This window comes from Vulpes lagopus, chromosome 12, assembly GCF_018345385.1.
Source record: "Vulpes lagopus strain Blue_001 chromosome 12, ASM1834538v1, whole genome shotgun sequence".
Classification (NCBI taxonomy): Eukaryota; Metazoa; Chordata; class Mammalia; order Carnivora; family Canidae; genus Vulpes; species Vulpes lagopus.
In genome coordinates this window covers 22603193-22622372 of record NC_054835.1, presented here as the reverse complement: position 1 = coordinate 22622372, position 19180 = coordinate 22603193, and the positions used below count along the sequence as shown (strand labels likewise).

Below are 19180 nucleotides of genomic sequence, written 5' to 3'. Positions count from 1 at the left end.
AAGCAAGCCTCAGGGGCCAGGAGAGCAGCCTGGGACCTCAGTGGCACAAGGCTCATTTCTCAAGCAGAAGTACCTACCTGCTTGTCTTACCTGTCCAGGTGTCTGCTTGACTTCCTGCTCAATGCCTCATTCTCTGTCCATCTGGCCTGGTTGTCTGCCCACTGGTCCTCAGGAAGGATTGTTAGACTTGTTCCTGCCTGCTGCACTCAACGTCTGCAGAAGGCCGCCTGACTTCCTGTCCGTCCATCATCTGCCTGTAGCCTGCCTTCCCATGGCTCTGATTGCAGCTGACTCTCTTGCACCTGGGCTCTACGTTATGAGGTCTGAGTGACAGAGAGGTGATAAATGAGAGTGAGCAAGTGACAGACGGGAGCACACATATGGGGGATGGAACATGTGCATGCACAGAGGAGTGACAGTTGGGTTGTCCTCTTTGAGACAGGGTCACTGAAGGTCTCCCCAGCCCCAGAGGGGTGCCCAGAACACCATCCATCTCACCTCAAAGCACCGTCTGTCTGCCTCCCTGACCGCAGACAGAGGTGTCCCCTGCGGAGGCTTCAGGAGGAGGGAGGAGGGGAGGGACAGTACCCATGGCAACCAATGGAGAGGCACATTTCAGCTCAAGAAGAGTGCTTGCAACAGTGGAGCTGTCCAACAAACAAAATGGGCTGTTAGTGAGGTAGTGATCTCCCTGTTATTGGAGTCATTCAATCATGGACTGGCCACCCTCCTGTCAGGGCTGCTACGGTGGGGATTCCCGAGTAAGGAATGGATAGGACTAGGGGGTGGAGACAGGCCGACACTTAAGATGCTGACTGGTAGCCCCCATCCCTGTAAAGCACTTTCCACAGTGCCTGGTGCTCAGGAGCAATCACGACCAGGACCACTGCTTGAAGGAGCTCGGGTGAAGTGACCTCGGCCCAGTCCCGCAGCCTTTGAGCTGGAGAAAGATGAAAGGCCAATTAGTGGCAACAGGTTATGAATAAACAGGAGCTGGGAACTCTGGATAATAAAGAGCTTCCCAGAATAGGAATGTCTCCATCTCCCTCACACTGATTTGCATGGCTCCTGTAGGCTTCCCTCCCCTCTCCTAACTCAATTTCAATTTCAATTTCAATGTCAATAACTTCCTTGGCACGACAAGCAGTCAGGGGCTGCCAAAGTGAATTGGAACATTGAGTTTCAGAGTCTCGGACCAGCTCGTCCAGCCAGTGTGGCCGTCCCTTCCTAGGCCTTCCAGGCCCTTCCTGTGTACATGCCTCATCCTCTGTGCCCTTTGGGGAGACTTTTTTTTACCCTCCCCAGCTGTCTGTAAGGTTCTTTGGAAAAAGATGCAGTCCCTTGTTTGATCAGGATATTCAAATGGCGGTAGCCCATGGGACGTCATGTGTCCACGGAATGTGCCGGGGACAGAAGGCTTAGCCCCTCCTGAGACCCCAGCCAAGGAGGGAAGCAGATGAGAAGCAACAGTTCCCATAATGTGGCAGGTGTGTTGATGGAAGGGAGCCGGGGGCTCTGGGACACAGGATAGGGGCCTTGGAGCCAGAGTGGAGCTGAGGAAGGTAAGGGAGTGGGGCAACTTTCTGGAAGAGGCATAATGAGAGGGACTTCTGAAGGACCCTTGGATGGCAGGCCACCGGGTTCTTTCCCTCATGGGTCAGCGATGGCTGGAATGTCACCATTATCGCAGCCCCCTGTACATAAACCATAACAACTATTGGCCCCACATGGTGTTGGCAGTGGTCAGCTCCTCTAGAAAGGGAGGGTGTGGCCCAGAGGAGCAAGAAGAGAGTAAAAGGGAGCCAGGTAGGTAATGCATGAGGGCGGTGGGGTCTGAAGTGCTGGAGGGGCTATGGCGGTGCATGGTGGCAGAGGCCCCCGGCGTGTCAGTGGTGTGGTGCATCAGGGGGCACGCACTTGGACTTGGTGCCTTTATAGAGCGTGAGGACCCAGAGGCAGTGGAACGAGGTACTGGTTGGCCAGGAGGCAACAGGGGCACCCTCTGGAGTCTTGGGCTCAGAGCTGGACAGAGGGGCTGAGGCAGGAACAGTCCTGGAGTGTGAAGATGACAGGTGGTGGGGCAGGCGATGCTGGCTCTGCCAGCTTGACATCCCTGCCCAGCGCCAACTGGGGGTTAGATGACTGACCATGGGGAGACACAGACAGGGGCTGGAGCTGGTTTGCCAGGAGGCCACCATGAGTAGGACCTTGACCCCTCTCTTCCTCCTCTCCTCTCCCCAACTGGACTGCGGAGAATTCTGATGAAACACAGCTCCCCGCCACACCACTACCAAGAGTAGGGCCTGCTAGGGCAAAACGCCTCCGCCGTCGAGAGGACATGGGCGCTGCCCCCAGCTATCTTTCCATAGCCTTCGGCCAGCAGAGAAGAGCCCCCAGGATAGTCAGCCCTGGATAAGACTGACTAATGCTCACAGGCCAAGGGGTCTGCTTGCGAGTCTGGTGGGTTTCCCATGGGATTGTGCTGAACCAGGAGAAGCAAACTCCTCGCCAGAAGTGCCTCCAAACTCTGGGTTCCTGGGGACCCCTCCACCACTGTGTTGTGAACATTTGCAGAAGCTGCAACCATCCTTGGGACTCCTCTTGGGCCTTCTCCCTTGTCCATCTTCAGGGATTTGGGAGAGGCAGTTGGGGAGGGGAGGCTGGAAAGGCGGTGGGCCACGATGGAATGAGGTCACTGAGGATGCAGTTCCAGTTCTGCTGCTGGGGACCTCTAGGCAAATCCTTCCATTTTCAGGACCTCAATCAACTCCTGAGGAAGGTGAGGGGAAGGGACCAGGTCAGGGGGTTTACAAAGAAGGTTTTTCAAAAGACTCTTGTAAGCTGTGCCCAGGGAAAGAAGTTTGGGAAAATGGACTCTCCGTCCTCCAATTTACATTAAAGTCTCCAAAAACTTTTCTGTTTTCCAGTTGAATGTAGGCGGTTTTCCAGGCCTTGGTTCCCCTTGTCCTCAGCCCATAAAATTCCCCAGTGCCTTCTCCCGAGAAGACAGTGGACAGGGAGTGCTTCCGAATGGGGCTAGTAGAGCTCTGGAACTTTGTGTGGTCAGGTGTTTCCCATACATCTTTGGCAGCCCGGGGCTTCTCAAACCGCCCATTTTCATCCCAAGGAAGGAAGAGCCCCTGCAACAGAGTTTGGAAAATAGTAGACTACGTGTTCGTCTGCAAGATTCTCTCCACCTTTGCAAGTCTAGGTGTCTAAAGAACACAGAAATTCTTTTCTCTAATGTAGGGAGGAGGGAGAGAAAGTGGCATTTTGAAGCTCTTCCTTTTATTTATTTCTTTTTTTAAAAATATTTTATTTATTCATGAGAGATACACACACACACACACACACACACAGAGAGAGAGAGAGAGAGAGAGAGAGAGAGAGAGAAGCAGAGACGCAGGCAGAGGGAGAAGCAGCTTCCATGCAGGAAGCCTGATGTGGGACCCGATCCCAGGTCTCCAGGATCACGCCCTGGGCCAAAGGCAGACACTCAACCACTGAGCCACTCATGAACTCCTTGAAGCTTTTCCTATGTGCCCCATGCCGTGTCACCTTTTTGATCCCAAAGCTGCACTGTGGTGTAGGTATGAATTCCCCCACTGGCTGATGAGGACAGTGAGGTATGGACCAGCTCAAGGGATCCGTGGAGACTTCCCTCTGGCCCACTTCATGCAGGTGAGGAAGGTGAGGTAGCTTTGCTTCAAGATGTGACATGGAGGTCAAAGCTCCCTTTCCAGTAGTCTCAGACTATCTGCCTCTACTAGTTCCCCTGACTGGGGCACTCCCTGCCCACCCTTCCCTTGAGAAAGACATTGGAGAACATTATGGGGTGAGGACCAGGGGAGCCAAGGGCTGGGGAAACCATCTACATATAACTGGAAAAACTAACCCCTGAGAGTTCGGATTTACATAGGGTTGACCTTGTGCAGAAGTATGGAGCTGGCTGTGTGGGTCTGTTGGTCGAGTGCGAAGGAGCTAGCCTGATTAGGGTTCAAATCCTGCCACAAGGAAACTCTCTTAATTAACCCAACTTAACTGATGTCTAGATAAACTGCCCTTTCTATTCCCTCTGTAAATCCTGCCGGTAGCAGCCTGCACACTGGAAACTACCTGGCAGGTAGACGATTCCTTTCTCATCTGCCCATGTTATGTGTGTTCCCAAACCTGTTTATGTCAGTTGTGCAGATAATTTAACCAAGCATGAATAAGCCAATTAAATATGAGTGCAGAAAAGAGTTACATTTCTGTGGTAATTAATTGACGGTTTGGGGCAGGTTGCTAAAAAGTTGCTGTTGAATTTGGTGTGGGCAGGACTCTAAAAGATCTGAAGAAAAAGAAACCTCATACAAGGAGGTTTGTGTACATTGATTGCCTTGCAAGGAATGAAAACCAGAAATCTCTTAGGGGACATTCATGTGGTCTCCATTACGTGTGATCTTGAGAAGCTAATTCACCTTTCTGAACTTCATTTTTCTTGGCTTTAAAGTATAATAGTTCCTGCCTTGAAGAGTGTTATGAGGAGCAAAGGAGCCACATGAGGTCCCTTTCCTATCTTTTGTTCGCTTCTGGATGATCCCCTGGACTTCTTCCTGTCATGACTGCTTTCCCCCATCGAGTGTTTCCGGGGACTTCATCTAAGTTTGCAGTTGAGCTAAATGGATTCTGATTAGAGTTTAAGGCATGGACCTTCTCTAAGAGTGACATTGTTAATGAGGGAAAGCCCTTTCGAAGAATGTGTGGGGTGATGGCCAGCGTGGTGACAGTCTGAGCTGGAGACCCTCCATGGTGCTCTGCTGATCACAGTTCCCGTGAGCCAGGGAAGGGTGTGTTTATTCTTGTTGAGGTGTCACCTGGCCGCCCTTATACTCTCGCTGTGAAGTGCCAGTTTCTCCAACTGATCCACCTGGACCAACTCAGCTTCAGACTCTGGAGCAGGAGAGTCAGGAGATAAGGAAGGAAGTTGAGGCTGGACAGGGGAGTTTGAGCACTGCTCAGCTCAGATCTCTTGGGCTCTGCCTCTTGCCCAGGACTTCCAAGGTAGGAGAGGTGTGGCTCCCCCACACCTGCACCCCTGAGGGGCTCCTGCGGGTCTTTCCAGGGATGGAGATTCTGCCGGGCCAGGTTTGGCTGCTCGTTGGCCGCGCAGGAGTCTCCTAGCACCTGTCATTTGACATCTCATGCTTCCAAATCCTGGCCCACAGAATCCACAAAGCCCTCCAAAGGGATCAGCATGTGCATTCATCCCCATTCTGAGGACCTGACCCTGCCTCCACTGGTGGCCCTGCTGGCTACCCAGCGCTCAGCCCACTGACCTCAAGGCTCTGCCAATTGGTTCATCCCCCAACTCAGCCAAATTGGCCTGAGCTGGAGCCCTGAGGCCAAGAGATGGCTGCTTCAGCAGCTCTTCTGCTGCCAGGAAGCCAGTACCATATGTGCCCTTAGATGCCTAGGGCCCAGCAGAGGTGCCCACGGAAGGTCTCTGTGTGTAGGGACAGGGCAGGGGTGCGGTAGAAGGAACAGGGGAGGTGGGAGACAGCGAAATCTCTTTCTTTTGTATTGGCTTCTGCGCCATGGAAGAGTTAAGCAGACCTGGAGTCATCACTGATGAGTGTGAAATCTTGGCATGTTCTCTTAGCCCTCATGAGCCTGTTTCTCCATCTGTAAAGGGAGTGATGGTTGCATCATCTGTTGAGAATAATGTCAATAAGGTAATGTCTGTAAGGCATTTTTTCCCCATATGTGGCCTGTTCTTGTCAAAGAAGTAAGGGAAACACTGAAAAAGAGCAAGAGCTCTGCTATAAGCTACTGGTCTGAGAATAGGCGTGCTGGACCACAGGAGTGACACTTGATTGTCCTTCCTGATAGGGCAGCAAGCTCCCTGTGTGTCTTGGGCCACCAGGTCTAAGATTAGCCTTCTTGGCTCCTGGCTGGCTGATCCCGACAGATTTTTTTAGAGTTAGAGTAGAGAATCCATTTTCCCTTTGATAAGACTGAGGCCTAGAGAGCAAACAACTCATCCAAGGCCACATAGCAGACCAGGAGCAGGGTGGAACAGATTCTCAGAGTCCTGAGTCCTAGGCACAGGGCCAGGTGTCATGTGGAACGTGCGGTGGTGAGCCTAGGATAGCCTGGCAGTGGTGCTGCTGGGCGATCCCGCCCTTTTCTCCCAGGTTGCACTATGGGTGGCTGCCCAGGGCCCTGGCTGCCATGGGCTTGGATAGGACTACTCTCTTCATACTGACACCCGGAGCAGCTCTTTGGGGGTTTCTCAGGGAATTAACCCTCAAACACCATTACAAAAGGGAAGAGAAGCAGAGAGATGGGGCAGACAGAGGCAAGACCCAGAGCAACCTAGAAACAGAAGGATTGGTTCATTCACTCATTTAGTTACCTGGGCCTAATATTCAGCCAGGATGCAGCAGTATCCTGTTAAAATGCTGATATCCCCCCATCTCAGGGGCTAACTAGTGACTTCCCAGAGTTCTGTGAGCATCACTGACAGCTGAGGATGGTCCTTCAGGATCTCCTGGATCCCGCCCCTTCCCCTCCTGCCGTCATCCAGAAACTAAAAGGTTAATGCTTGGCCCACCAGGACCTCAGGCCCCTGCTCCAGTGCTGGTTGTTCAGTATTTTGATTATCACCCCTCTCATAGTTGCAGGCAAACACTTTGATCGAAATTTTTGGGTGGAATAGGAAGTATTCATCTGTGAAATGCTATTGTTCATTCATTCACTCACTCATTCATTCTGCAAAGGTTTATTGAGCACCCAGCACCTGCCAGGGAAAGGGCATGGAATCCAGACGCTGAACTGGGTAACATAAGGTCTCTGCTCACCGTCTCACAGGAGATGGGAGGCGGGGAGGAGAATGCACCAAGCGACTGAGGGAGGGAACATGGCAGGGGGACCATGCCGTGGGCTGACACCCCTGTTTGGAGAAACATGGAAGGAGACTGCGAGGCCCATGAGATGGGACCTCTGAGTCCAGCTTGGAGCTGTCAAGGTTCTTCAGTTCTGTCCAATTATCCACTAATGACTCACAAAGAAGAGATTAGGAAGGGGATGGAGGACAAGGAAGCTTAATTATCAAGCAGAGAAGTGATGGAACATTGAGTGGCCCATGACAGGTCTGGGGGAAGGACAGGGGAGGAAGGCAGGAGGCCTGGCCCACCCTCTCCTGAACCATCCAGGACCACTGCTCGGGGCGCTGGGGGCGGGGGGTGCTGTGCCAGGCCGAGCCTGAAGCCCCAGTGACTAGAGTGGAGTTCAGGGTCTGGGCAGTGGAGGAAGGTCAGGACAGCGGGGACTAAGGTGGGAAGGGGAGAGGAATGGGGCTGTGTGGGGGGTGGTAAGACAGACCTCATGTGTCTGCACATCATTCCCCACCAGCAGGTCCAGTGCCACCAGTGCAAGGAGTCAGGTCTGTGGGTTTTGTTGGCTGGAAACCCTGGCTTTGGCCTTTAATTGAGACTGCTCTTGTCCCAGCCTGGGCAGGACACTGGCCCTTCTGTCCCCTCTAGCCCCACCTATTCCCTGGTATCTGGGTCCCCACCTTACTCTGGTCTCCTGGGGGAGAAGGAATTTCACAAGGCCTCATTCAGAACAACTACAAGCCACATCTCCACTCCAGATACCAAGGTGCATGGTCTGTGTTATGTGTTCTTCATGTTCTTCTCTGGAATAATCCCAGAGGTCTTGGGCCAGCCTGATGAGGCACTCCTTTCCCATGAGGCCCAGCAGGGAAATGGAGCTCAGAGAGGTGACTTGATTTGCTGAAGGCCTCAGAAGTAGCGTACCAGAATTGGGACTTGAACCCAGATCTTTCTGCTTCTCCCCAACCTTCTCTTCAGAGCTTGCTACTGATTTGTCCATCAGGCCTGAGGCTGCAGATGAGGAGATTAACCTGAGCTCTTGGCCAACATGAGTGGCTAGACCTGACTCCTCACCCTGGGTCCTCCTCCTCCAGCCTCACTATATTCACCTTGTGAAGAACCTTCTGGGCCCCAGGACTGGTGTTCTGAGATGCCCGTGATGCACACAGAGTGATGTTCTATAGCCCTTCAGGAACTCTCTCTCCTAATTCCACAGCATCCTCTGCCTCTGTTACATGCCTATTGCCCTCTGGAGGCACAGGTCCCCAGGACAGCTGTCATCTCATTATGTCAGCTTTGGGCACTTGAGACCCTGCCTACACAGACTTTCTGTCCCTTGAGCACATAGTCTATCCCACGTTTGCCTGCTCCACCTCCCCACCTTCTACCTTGCTCAGACCGTGGGGGTCCTTACAGCATGGTTCTTACTGAGACAATCAGGGCAAGTGGGAAGACATGAAAGATGAGAGCGGTGGGATTTTAGGGCGCATGTTTGTTGCATCCTGGGTCGAGTTTCAGTCCCACTAGGAAATTTCTCTCTGAAGAAGACAAGGCTCTATATATTTCTAACTATTGTCCTAGGGAAGGAACGGAAGGTTGCTGTGGGTCTACAGTATACCAAGTGCTTTGTAGACATTCTCTTCTTTATTCTCACAACCATCCCATAAGTGAGTGTTTCAAGTCTGCAAATGAGGGAGCCAAGGTTTGGGAAAGGAAGGTGACTTATGTAAGCTCACCTAGTTGGTATGGGAGCTGGGATTTGAACAGTGAGCTCTTGGACTCCAAAAGCCATGTTTTTCCCTCCATTCGAGAGTGTTTGAGAAGCAACCTGGAAGCTCAGGGTTTGGATGAGGTGGCCTTGAGACAAATGTACCATCATAGCCATATAGGGACTGCCTGGGAGTCCTGTATATGTGACAAATGGCACATTTGCTGACCATCTTACAGGGTTTTCTGAAATATCTCCATATAGCCATATATGGGACTGTCTGGGAGTCCTGTATATGTGCTGGCACATTTGCTAACCATTTTACAGGGTTTTCTGAAATTTCACATGCTCTCAATTAATGTCCACACCACCGGTCCTCAGACCCTGTGTACCTGGTCCTCTGGTAAAAACACATCTCTTATCCTTCTGCATTAACTCTTCTTGGTGTCTGGGTCTTGACCTCTGGCCTGGGTCTGTGAGGCTCATGCCCCAGCTGGGAGTCTATGACCTCTTGTCTGGCACCATGGGGACCCGGTACACAGAGGTGCTGATAGTTTTCACAGAACCCCAGAGACAGATGCATTACTTGGCTCAATCACAGAACTCCAGAGGTATTAGCATCAGTTAACTCAATCATCTAGCCATACAGGTGATCAAAAATTATAAGCAACAACAACAACAACAAAATTACAAGCAGAAGAATGACTCAAACTCAACCTGCTCATAATGACAATACTTATATTAAGAGCAACCCTAGGAAGTGGAGTACTCCAGAGGTGGATCCCAAGAGGCAGCTGCTTCTCCTCCTCCAGTCAACAGGCTCCATATCCAAGATAGAAAGTGGCCAGTACAGCAGCTTGGACCTTCCAGAAGGATCTAGAATCTCCCTAGGTTGTCCAGGTTTAGGATATCTTGCTAGCTTATGTAGAATCATTTTCATTTGCCTTAAATTCTGCCCCTACTTCTATCCTAGCAGCACATCTGAGATGCCTTCTCTCAGCAGATGGCAGGTCCTTTGAGCTTAGGATGCTGGCTGAAAGTCTTCTCTTTGTCTTTTCTGCTTCATTGAGCTTGGAATGCCAGGGCAGGAGCACAGGGTTGAAAGGGCTGTTCCTTCTTTTTTCCTTTCTTCTCCTTTCTGAGACCTTGGTTGGGGTTCTGACACCCTGAGTGCTTGGTTGGGGTGGGGTGACAATTGAGGCTCCTGTGTTCTGTTTGCTTGTTCGCCTGAAGACCCTGGGCTGGTGTGGGTGTTATGGGCCATGGGGATGGTGGTGGTGGGAAAGTAGGAGGGAAAGAGGGGATGTGTGATGTCTGTAAAAGCAGGACATGCCCTCTCTACCTGCAGTGGCTCAGCCTGGGGTGTGCCTGTGAGCCATTCTCTTCACAGCAGCCAGAGGGAGCTGTCCCAACTCCCAACCTGATCATGTCACTTCTTTGTTCAAAATCCTTCAAAGGCTCCCTGTCTCCCATCAGACTGAACTCAGATGAAGATCTTCAAGGCTCTTGGTGATTGGATGGAATGAAAAAGGCATGGGCCTGAGAACTCCCCCAATCTCCTCTCTCTGCCCTGCCATCTCCTCCCACCTCCTGTCTTCTCCCCTTGACGGAGTCCTCAGTAATTCTTCAGGACCCCACACACCATCTTCCCTGGGATGCCCTCCAAGCTTTCTGAAGCTCAGGTGGGTGCCTGTCACCCTCTCTGATGGTGACACATTCATCCACTGAGTGTTGCCTCATGTATCACACTGTAGATGCTGAACTTAAAGAAAGCAGGGATACACCTTATTCAGAACAGTAGCCCTAGTGCCTAGCCTCTTGCTACTCAAAGTGTGGTCCATGGACCGGCAGCACCAGCATCATCCAAGACCTTGTAGAAATGCACAGTCTCAGGCCCCATCCCAGAACTACATTTACACACTGGCCACATTTAAAGAAGATACAGGTGATTTGTGCGCACATTAAAATTTGAAAAGCTCTGAGCTAGCCAGGTGTTTGGCCCAGAGTAGACGCCCAGTCACTACTTCTTGAATAAATGCAGACATGCATGAAGTCTGCCGTGAGTGACACAATGGCTGCAAGCTTCGGCCTGCGACAACCCTGTGGACCCTGGAATGGCTTGGTGTAAGGAGGTGCAGGGAGAGGGTGCAGCAACAGCACTCTGATACTGCCTGTCCAGCTCACACACTTTAAAATACATTGTGTTGTGGAGGGGCATCTGCCTTCGGCTCAGGTCATGATCTCAGGGCCCTGCATTGCTCAGTGGGGAGTCCGTTTCTCTCTCTCCCTCTGCTCCTCCCCACTGCTTGTGCTCTCTCTCTCTCTCTCTCAAATAAATAGATGAAATCTTAAAAAAAAATACATCATTTTGTTGGAACCTTATGACAGGTGAATCATCATCCCTTGTTCGTAGATGTGGATATGGAGTAGAGAGATTCATTATGGACCACATGTTTGTGTCTCCAACAAATTCATATATTGAAACCCTAATCCCCAGTGTGATGATATGAAGAGGTGGGGCCATTAGGAAGTAGTCACAAGGTTGGAACCCTCACAAATGGATTAAGTGCCTTTACAAGAAGAGACAGGAGAACAAGCCCTTTGAGCTTAGGATGCTGGGTGAGGTCTTCTCTTGCTCTGCTCTCTGCCATGTGCAGATACAAGGAGAAGACAGCCATCTGCCCACCAGGAAGCAGGCCCTCACCCTACGCTGGATCTGCCAGTACCCTGCTCTTGGACTTCCCAGCCTCCAGAACCAAGAGGAATCACTATTTAGTATATAAGTGATCCACTCTATGGTATTTTGTTATAGCAGCCCAGACTGCCTGGGATATTTGTCCAAGGTCACAAGGCAGATATTTGACACAGATAATTGTCTGGGGTTCCAGCTTCAGCCTGACCACCTCCAGCTGGAGGAGTGAGAAGAGAGAGGGCAGGGTAGGGAAGGGATGTGCTATGTAAGGCCTTGCTGGGCCAGGCCCAGGAATTAGCTCACTTCAGGCTGGAATTGAAACCTGCTTCCATCAGAAGAGGAGGATGGGGGGAGACTTTAGGCAGAGGCCTGAGTGGGTTTGATTTGTGGCTGAAATCCCAGCTTCCACTCTGGGGGCCTTTGTCTCCCTCAGCCCGGCTGGGGCTTGCTCTATTTTCTCCGTGGTGCCCTCTCCCCTTCCGTGTGGGAAATGTATCCCTCCCCTGGGCTTTCCTGCAGCCCACACTCCCCAAGGCCACATTTCCTGAGCTCAGCACAGTCTGGACGCCTTCCCATCCCTGCACGCTCAGCCTGGGGCAGGGCCTGAGTTAGGACAATTCTTCCCTCTTCCTTGCATCTCTTGCTTTGACTACCTAAGAGGGGCTGGAATCTACCCCTGGAACCTGTGGGACAGGACCCCGTCTAACCCCCAGCTGTTACAGATGGGGCGCTGAGGTCCAGAGACTGGAGCACATTTCTCAGGGTCACAGGTTACACGGCGGGTCATGGACGGCGTCAGGCCCAGGAATCCAGACGGCTATTTCTGGTTCCTATTGTGCAGGCAGTCAGCTCAGAGCCTATATAGGAAGTGTGCCCACAGGTAACATTTGCTGTTTTTATTATTAGCTATTATTTATTGAATACTTACCATCTGCCTGACATCGTGCAAAGCACTTAACATACATAATCACATTTTATCCCCATAATAACCTTATGATTTATTTACTATTCCTACCATTATTATCACTATTCTCATTTTTTTAGACAGAGAAACAGACGTTAGGAGAGGCAAAGTAACTTGCCCCAAGGTGCACAACAAAGTGGTGAGGATTTAAAGGCAGTGTTGTGCCATCCCAAGCCCTGCCCTGCTAAATAAATGTCCTCTTGAGTGGATTAACCTCAGACATTCGGGCCCATGTCACTGCATGGCAGGGAGGGCAGATTCCTGGGTCTTTCTGAGCAGTGGGGTCTTAAGGATCATGGTGGCCACTGTCCTATAGACACAGTCTTACAGGAACATGGTGTTTGGTCTACAAGGTACTCTACATCCTTCACACAATTTCAGTGATACAGTAAACCCACAGAGCTGCCAGAGCGGATGTTTTCCCCATTTAACAGATTAGGAAAGTGGGTTTAATGCCCCAAGGCACACAATTTATTGGCGCCCAGGTGGTAGTGCCGATGCCATGACAAAAGTGTGCCCTGCCTGGGCTCATGATAAATGCAGGGATCCTCAGAGGCACTAAGCATAAACTCACCAGGTGTTCTTGCCCTAAAGTCTGCAAGACTTCATACCTAGGGTGAGGCTGGGCCTGGAAAGACACATCCATCCATAGCCCCAGGATTCATCTGAAGAAAAGGGGATAAGAGTGTGGGATAAATCCCTCCTCCAACCTATCTTCAATTGCTACTGTTCGCCAGCCCTCACTGTCAGCAGATACTGATGGAAGAAGACATCATCAGTAAAGGCGGGAACTGGTCCAGCCTCTACTACTGACTAGCTATGTGGCCTTGGGTGGGCCCGTAATTCCTCTGAATCTTCATTTTCTTGCCTATAAGGTGGAGGAATAATGCCTAACCTGAAGATCCTTTAGAGATTTTGTGAGGGTAGAATGATACGATATAAATGAAAGGCCTTCAGGAAGAACTCTGTATTGATGGAATGACGATCTCAGGCATCAAAACTGAAGCTTGGAAATTGTGGTATGGGGAAGCAACATTTATTGACAACTATGGACATTTCACAGATATTATTGCATACCACCCTCAACACAACTCTTCAGAGAGGTATTATAGGCTTCTGCTACTGATCCTAGCTGACTAGCTTTTTTTTTTTTCCTGACTAGCTCTTAATAGACTTACCATCCCACAGATAACAACTAGAAATTCTGAGCAAAATATTAAAAAAATTATTTTCAGAAAAGATAGACTCAAAAACAGACAAATTTCAGAGTTGGGGTGGGGGAGGTTATTGATACTTGTGTTAAGAGAAGAGCATTGGTGAATTTCTCAGTTTTTACAAGGTTAGTCTGAGAGCAAGCTCCTGTCCTCCTGCCCTGGATGGCTAAAATTTGGATAGAAACCTGCAGTCCTATTGGTTTGAACAATGAGGGAATATATTTCAAGGCAACTATAGCAGGTGGAAAATGAAGGAGGAAACTCAGGAACCAGAGAGGGGAGCCCCAGATTCTAGTTATAAACTCTGCCTAAAAAATATTGTCAACTTCTGAATCAATGCATGTGTGTGGGATAGAAGCCAAGTTGTGCAGCAAAGCCTAAAAGGGAGTAAACAGAAATTTCAGCTGCAGTCCCTTAATGCAATGACAGCTTTGTGGGGAACAGTTCAATCAAGTGACCTATTCAATTAAATAAAGAAACAAACAATCCCAAGACTCTTCTTAGCAACATGAAGAATCCAAAGTCTCCATAGCTTTAGCATGCACAATATCCAGGATACAGTCCAAAATTGTTGGTGTAAAAAGAAACAAGAAAACAGGACCCATAGGAGATAATCAGTAGAGATGAGTCCTAAAATGACCCAGAGTTTGCAATTGGCAGACAAAGATTTTACAACAGCTCTTATAATTGTGCTCAAGGATGTAAAGAAAGTATGCTCACAGAGTGTAAAGATAGAACCAGTCTCAGTAAATAAATAAATACTTCAAAAGAGAACCAAATACTAACTTCAGACCTGAAAAGTATATCTGAAACAATGAAGGCTTATAATCACCACTTATAAATCAAAGAAATTTAGGTTCCAAGAGATGAGGTAATTTCCCCAACGTTACATTAGCAAGTGATAGTGTTGGAATTTGAATCTCAAGTCCATTTGGTTTTAAAGACTATTTTTTCCACTGTCATTAGGTAGGATTTAGAGATTAGTAGAAGTCTATAGGAAAATGAAAGTAGAATGTGAATTATTTTAAAACTTCAGTGAACCAGGAGACCTTTGTGGAAAATTTTGCCATTGTTGCTGAGAGCAGCAGGTGGGACTACCTATCCATGGTCCTGAAATTTGTCCACTATTCAAAATTCTGGGTCTACTAAACCATTTCTGATTATTTGCACCAATGAGTGGAAAGGGAAGAAAAGATAAACTATAGCAGCCCATGATTTAGAATTTATTCATTTTGGCTTTTAAAACTAATGTGGTCCTATCCAATGATGTCCATGGATTTTGCCCATGTTCTGTATATATATTTTTGTTTTGCCTAAATCTTATCCTCATTTATTTATGCCACCTTCTTGTAACTGAGATATAGTTAAATTCAGTTCCTATTTGGTGAGTTTAGTAACATGCATAATCCTGTGCATGGTATTGTGGAAGGCAGAGAAACATGAGACCTAACATTTGCTCTTCTGGAGGACCCACCTGAAAATGAGCACAGAGAAGAAGCAGGAGAAGGGCCAGCGTGTGAACTCAATGTCTACTGTATGTTCTTGCAAGACTCACGTTGGAGCTTCTGAGGAGGGTAGATGTCACTGTAAGGGAGCAATCACTAAAGACTTTCTATAAAAGGTGGGATATCACCTGGTCTATAAAAGCTGAGCTCAAGAGAGGATGGGAAAAGATCATTCTTGGGCATAGTAGGTGCTAAATAGATATTTATTAAATGAGAGAATAAGTGCAAGATTATTTTATCCTTGGCTATTTTTAAGCATCTGTCTTCTAAAATGATTGTTTAAAATATTAAAAACAGCCTATTTTATCACTATTTGTAATAGCTCCAAACTGGAAACTACCCAAATGCCCTTCAACAATAGAGTGGATAAATAAATTATATGGAACACAATTTCATTGTGTTCACACAATGGAATACTACCTAACAATGAGAAGGGGCACTCAACAATGACATGCAACATTATTGATGAATCTCAGAATAACAATGTTGTATAAGAGAAGGCATACACCAAGGAGAATATATTGTAGGTTTCCATTTATACAAAGTACAAAAAGAGATATAGCTAATCTATGGTGTTTGAAGGCAGCATGGGGGACTTGGGTGGCAGTAAGTGGAAGGAGCACAAGGGGAGGTCCTCATGGTTTAGGAAGGTTCTGTTCCTTGATCTGGATATTGGTCACACAGATGGTTCAGTTTTGAACGTCTTATTAGGCTGCACACTTATGATAAGTGCATTTTTCTGTATGTATGTTGTATTTCAACAAAAAGTTAACAAAAACAGGCTATGTTTCCCAATTTGAGTTCCCAGACCCTAGGATCTCTTGCCCTTTCTCATTGATACCAGATGCCATGACCTCCTGAAGACGGTTTTCAAAGAATAGCAGGTGTCACCTCTCCTAACTCCAGGAGAGAAAAAAAAAAAAAAACAGAGAATCTTTACCTTCACTTTAATTAGGAAGCAGAGGCCTGTAGACAGGAAGTAACTTGTCCTTTTGTCACATAGTGAATCAAGATAAGAAGTCTTCTGGGAACCTCCTTCCTGTGATCTAGATAATAGATACTTTCTCAGCCAGACCTACCTGAAGAGACAACGGGTGTCACAGGAAGTCAAGGTAATGGATGGGACTATCTGGAGGTCATTACCACTGACAATGCCAAAGCCATTCCAAAGTCTCCACTGCCAGATCCAAATAAAGCAACATCTGGAAGGTCCTGGGCCTGCCACCTGCTTTTGTGAAATTTGAGTAAGCCGGCTCCTCTCTGTGGACCTGGGACCTCAACTGTAAAATTGGAGATTGAACTTGATGACAACAAGGCACAAGAGTCCTTCCAGTCCTAATATTTCAGGATCTAGATCTGATGCAGGGCCATCTGTGTTTGATTAAGCTACCCTCAGGGGGCTGTGCTAGGTTAGGGTTGAAGAAGGAAGTCCTTAGGACATTTTAAAGCAGTCATTTATTCCTTCATTCATTAGTTCAGTATTCATTCCAGAACGCTTTATTGGGCATCTGCTTTATCCTAGGTGCTGTGCTGGGGGCACAAAGGTGAATGACAAGGTTACTATCTTTGAGGAGCTTGCATTCTGGGACAGGTACAGTAAAGGGTTGTAAAAAGAATGACAAGTGCTGCATGTATAGCTAAGTGTCTACTGCTGTGGGTGTACAAAAGACCTGATTCTTGCTTTAGGGATGAGGTTAGGCCAGGGGGGCTTGCAAGAGGTGATATCTGAGCTGGACCTGGAAGAAGGAAATGGTCAGATTGGAGAAATGGTGGTAGAGATCACTTCCTTGACAAGGAGAACAGAAAAGAGAAGAGAAGGCCTTTTTGTTTGACTAGAACCTGGGATAGGGGTGTGGGATTAGGGTTGAGCTCTGAATGCGACAACCACCACTGTAGGGGTGGAGGTGGCACTCCAGGTCCAGAAATAGGGGGAGACTGGGTGAGGTGGGAGGGACCCAGGGATGGGCCCCACTCCTTACATTCTTCTTTTTTGCCTTCCTCCCGCATTTGGATGAGTCTCGGGTTTCTGCCTCACGACAACGTTCCAGCCCCCTGAGGCTCTCTGGTCAATAAGCTCTTTAAGAAGCCAAAGAGAGGCAAGATCAATGCAGTTGCCATCGATCCTGCTTCAGTGGCCGATTAGTACCAGGGACTTGGCTGGCCCAGGAGCCCCTTGCTAATGCACCGTGGAACTCAGATTAAATTGGGAGCACCCAGTGGCCCTGGGGAGAGCTTCTGCCCTCCCCATACATCATGGGGCAGTAGCAGAGGAGGTCCTGAACCCCATCTGCTGGGAACTCTTTGCACCCAGATGAACATCATACATTCCCTAGGCAGACAGCAGATATCTAATCATGTCATTCCCTTGCTTAAAACCTTCCGATGTACCACACTGCCTTTGGGGTCTGTGCAAGTCCCTCATAGGGCATGCATGTCTCTGTGATCTGGCCCTGGCTGCCTCTTCCCGTCTTATGTCATGTACTTTCCCATCACCCTCTGAGCTCAGTCCAGCAGGACTGCCTTCAGTTCTTCCAACTTGCCATCATATTGCAAGGGGTCATCTGTCATTTTTTCCGGAAAGCCTTCCCAGAGTCTCCCCTTATCACCACCACAAAAGTTTAACTTAGGCACCTTTCCAAGGTTCTCCCTGTACTTTCCTGAGCAGAGCAAAGATGAGAATGTACTGTAATTGCTGATTTTCTTGTCTCATCCTGACTGCAGATAAGAATTGCTTAGGAGCTTCAAAAATAAAATACAGATTCAGTTTCAGCTGGTCTGGAATGATGCTTGAGTATTGATGTTTTATCACCCCCTCTGGGAGATGCTATGGCACACCCATGGCTGAGGGTCACTGAGTTAGAGCCTAGGCACCAAGAAAGCAGGGGTCACACTGATCACTTTAACCCCCTTGGTTGTCCTTGGCAACCAGCCCAGTGACTGGTACACAGTACATGCCCAGTGCATACTCACAGAATTGCCTGTCCTGGAGCACCCCCACTGACTAAGACTGCTTTCTCTTCCCGCAATTCCTTCCTCTCCAAGAGGGAAGGGTCAGATCTTGGAGTTGACCAGAGTCATTTAGGAGGCTTTTTTTTTGCAACACATCATATCACATTTAATTCTCAATGTGGTTCTTAAGGCTGGAAGATAAACAATTAAAGTCTCATTTTGCACCGGCGACTCTGAAATTCAAAGAAGGTAAGTTACTAGGCCTGGGTGTCACAGTTAAAAATGGACAGAGCCAGGATCACACCCCATTTTCTCTCTGAAATTTTTTCAATGAGTCTTGTTACCAAGGGTCTTTAGCCTCCTCAGCAGTCATTAGTTTTGCAGCCACTGTCCTTGGTCCTTACCCGTCAGCTCCCCTTCTCTGGGGTAGTTTTCCCACAGTGGAAGGTAGAGGGAACCTTCCCACCATGGAGGCAGCCCCAGTTCCTCTAGCCTCACTTAGACTAGCAGAGTGGCCAGAGAGAGCTCTGGCCTGGGAATCCGGTGACCTGGGGTCTAGGCCAGTCGCTGTCACCCACAGGTACAGTGAACCTGTCCTCCTAGAGCCATTTTTGCAAATTGGGACCTTAGAACACTGCGATGTAGGCCCCATAAAGCAAGTGGGGATCTTAGCCCTCAAAGCACTGCCAAGGAGAGTACATGTCATGAGGCGTGCTGTGCAGCAAGCAGCAGGACAAGGAGAACTCTCTGGGCCCAGATATTTGCCCCATGCCCTTAGTTGGCCTCTTAGTTGGCCTTTCCTCCTTCCCCATCTATAAAAGCACTGGCTCGTCTCAGTTCTGCCCACAGTAACCTCACAGACTGGCACGGGATACCTCGCTGACATGCTCCATGGTAATTTGTTTAGACGAAAGAACTTATGAAGTGTGAGACAGAGATGGAGCTGTTTGAACAAGGACAGGGCATCAGTGTCTCCCCCATCTCTGCTTCCCTGGGGGCTTTGAGGCAAGGAGGCAGGGCCTCTGTCTGACTGGAGTGGTGGGAAGCCTGCTCTCCTGCTGCTCTGGGAGGTAGAGAAGCTCTTCAGGAGCACTCATCCCTTTGCTTGAAGGCAGCGTGACACCCCAAGGCAGGAGAGCACAATGAGTTTGACAGCCCAGGACCCATAAGGACCCTTCCTTGTGGAGATGTCCTGGTTGGGGGCAGGGGTGCAGGAAAGATGAGAGAGGGATGGAGACAGAGGTTAGGAAAAGGCCAGTTCCCCTGTCCT

The 19180-nt window shown here is 48.9% G+C and overlaps 1 long non-coding RNA gene across 3 annotated transcripts in view; it reads left to right on the top strand.

Annotated features, from left to right (window-relative positions):
• The window catches only part of LOC121473962, a 38904-nt gene extending 21174 nt beyond the window's left edge, over positions 1-17730 (top strand). The window contains exons 4-6 of one of the 3 annotated variants that reach the window (XR_005983267.1): positions 10044-10268; positions 15965-16073; positions 16484-17730. This is a non-coding gene — a long non-coding RNA (uncharacterized LOC121473962). Of the gene's footprint in view, positions 1-98; positions 322-10043; positions 10269-15964; positions 16074-16483 lie in introns of all 3 variants that reach the window. The other 2 variants (XR_005983266.1, XR_005983268.1) reach the window with 2 other exon arrangements.
• The last annotated feature ends 1450 nt before the right edge of the window (positions 17731-19180 follow it).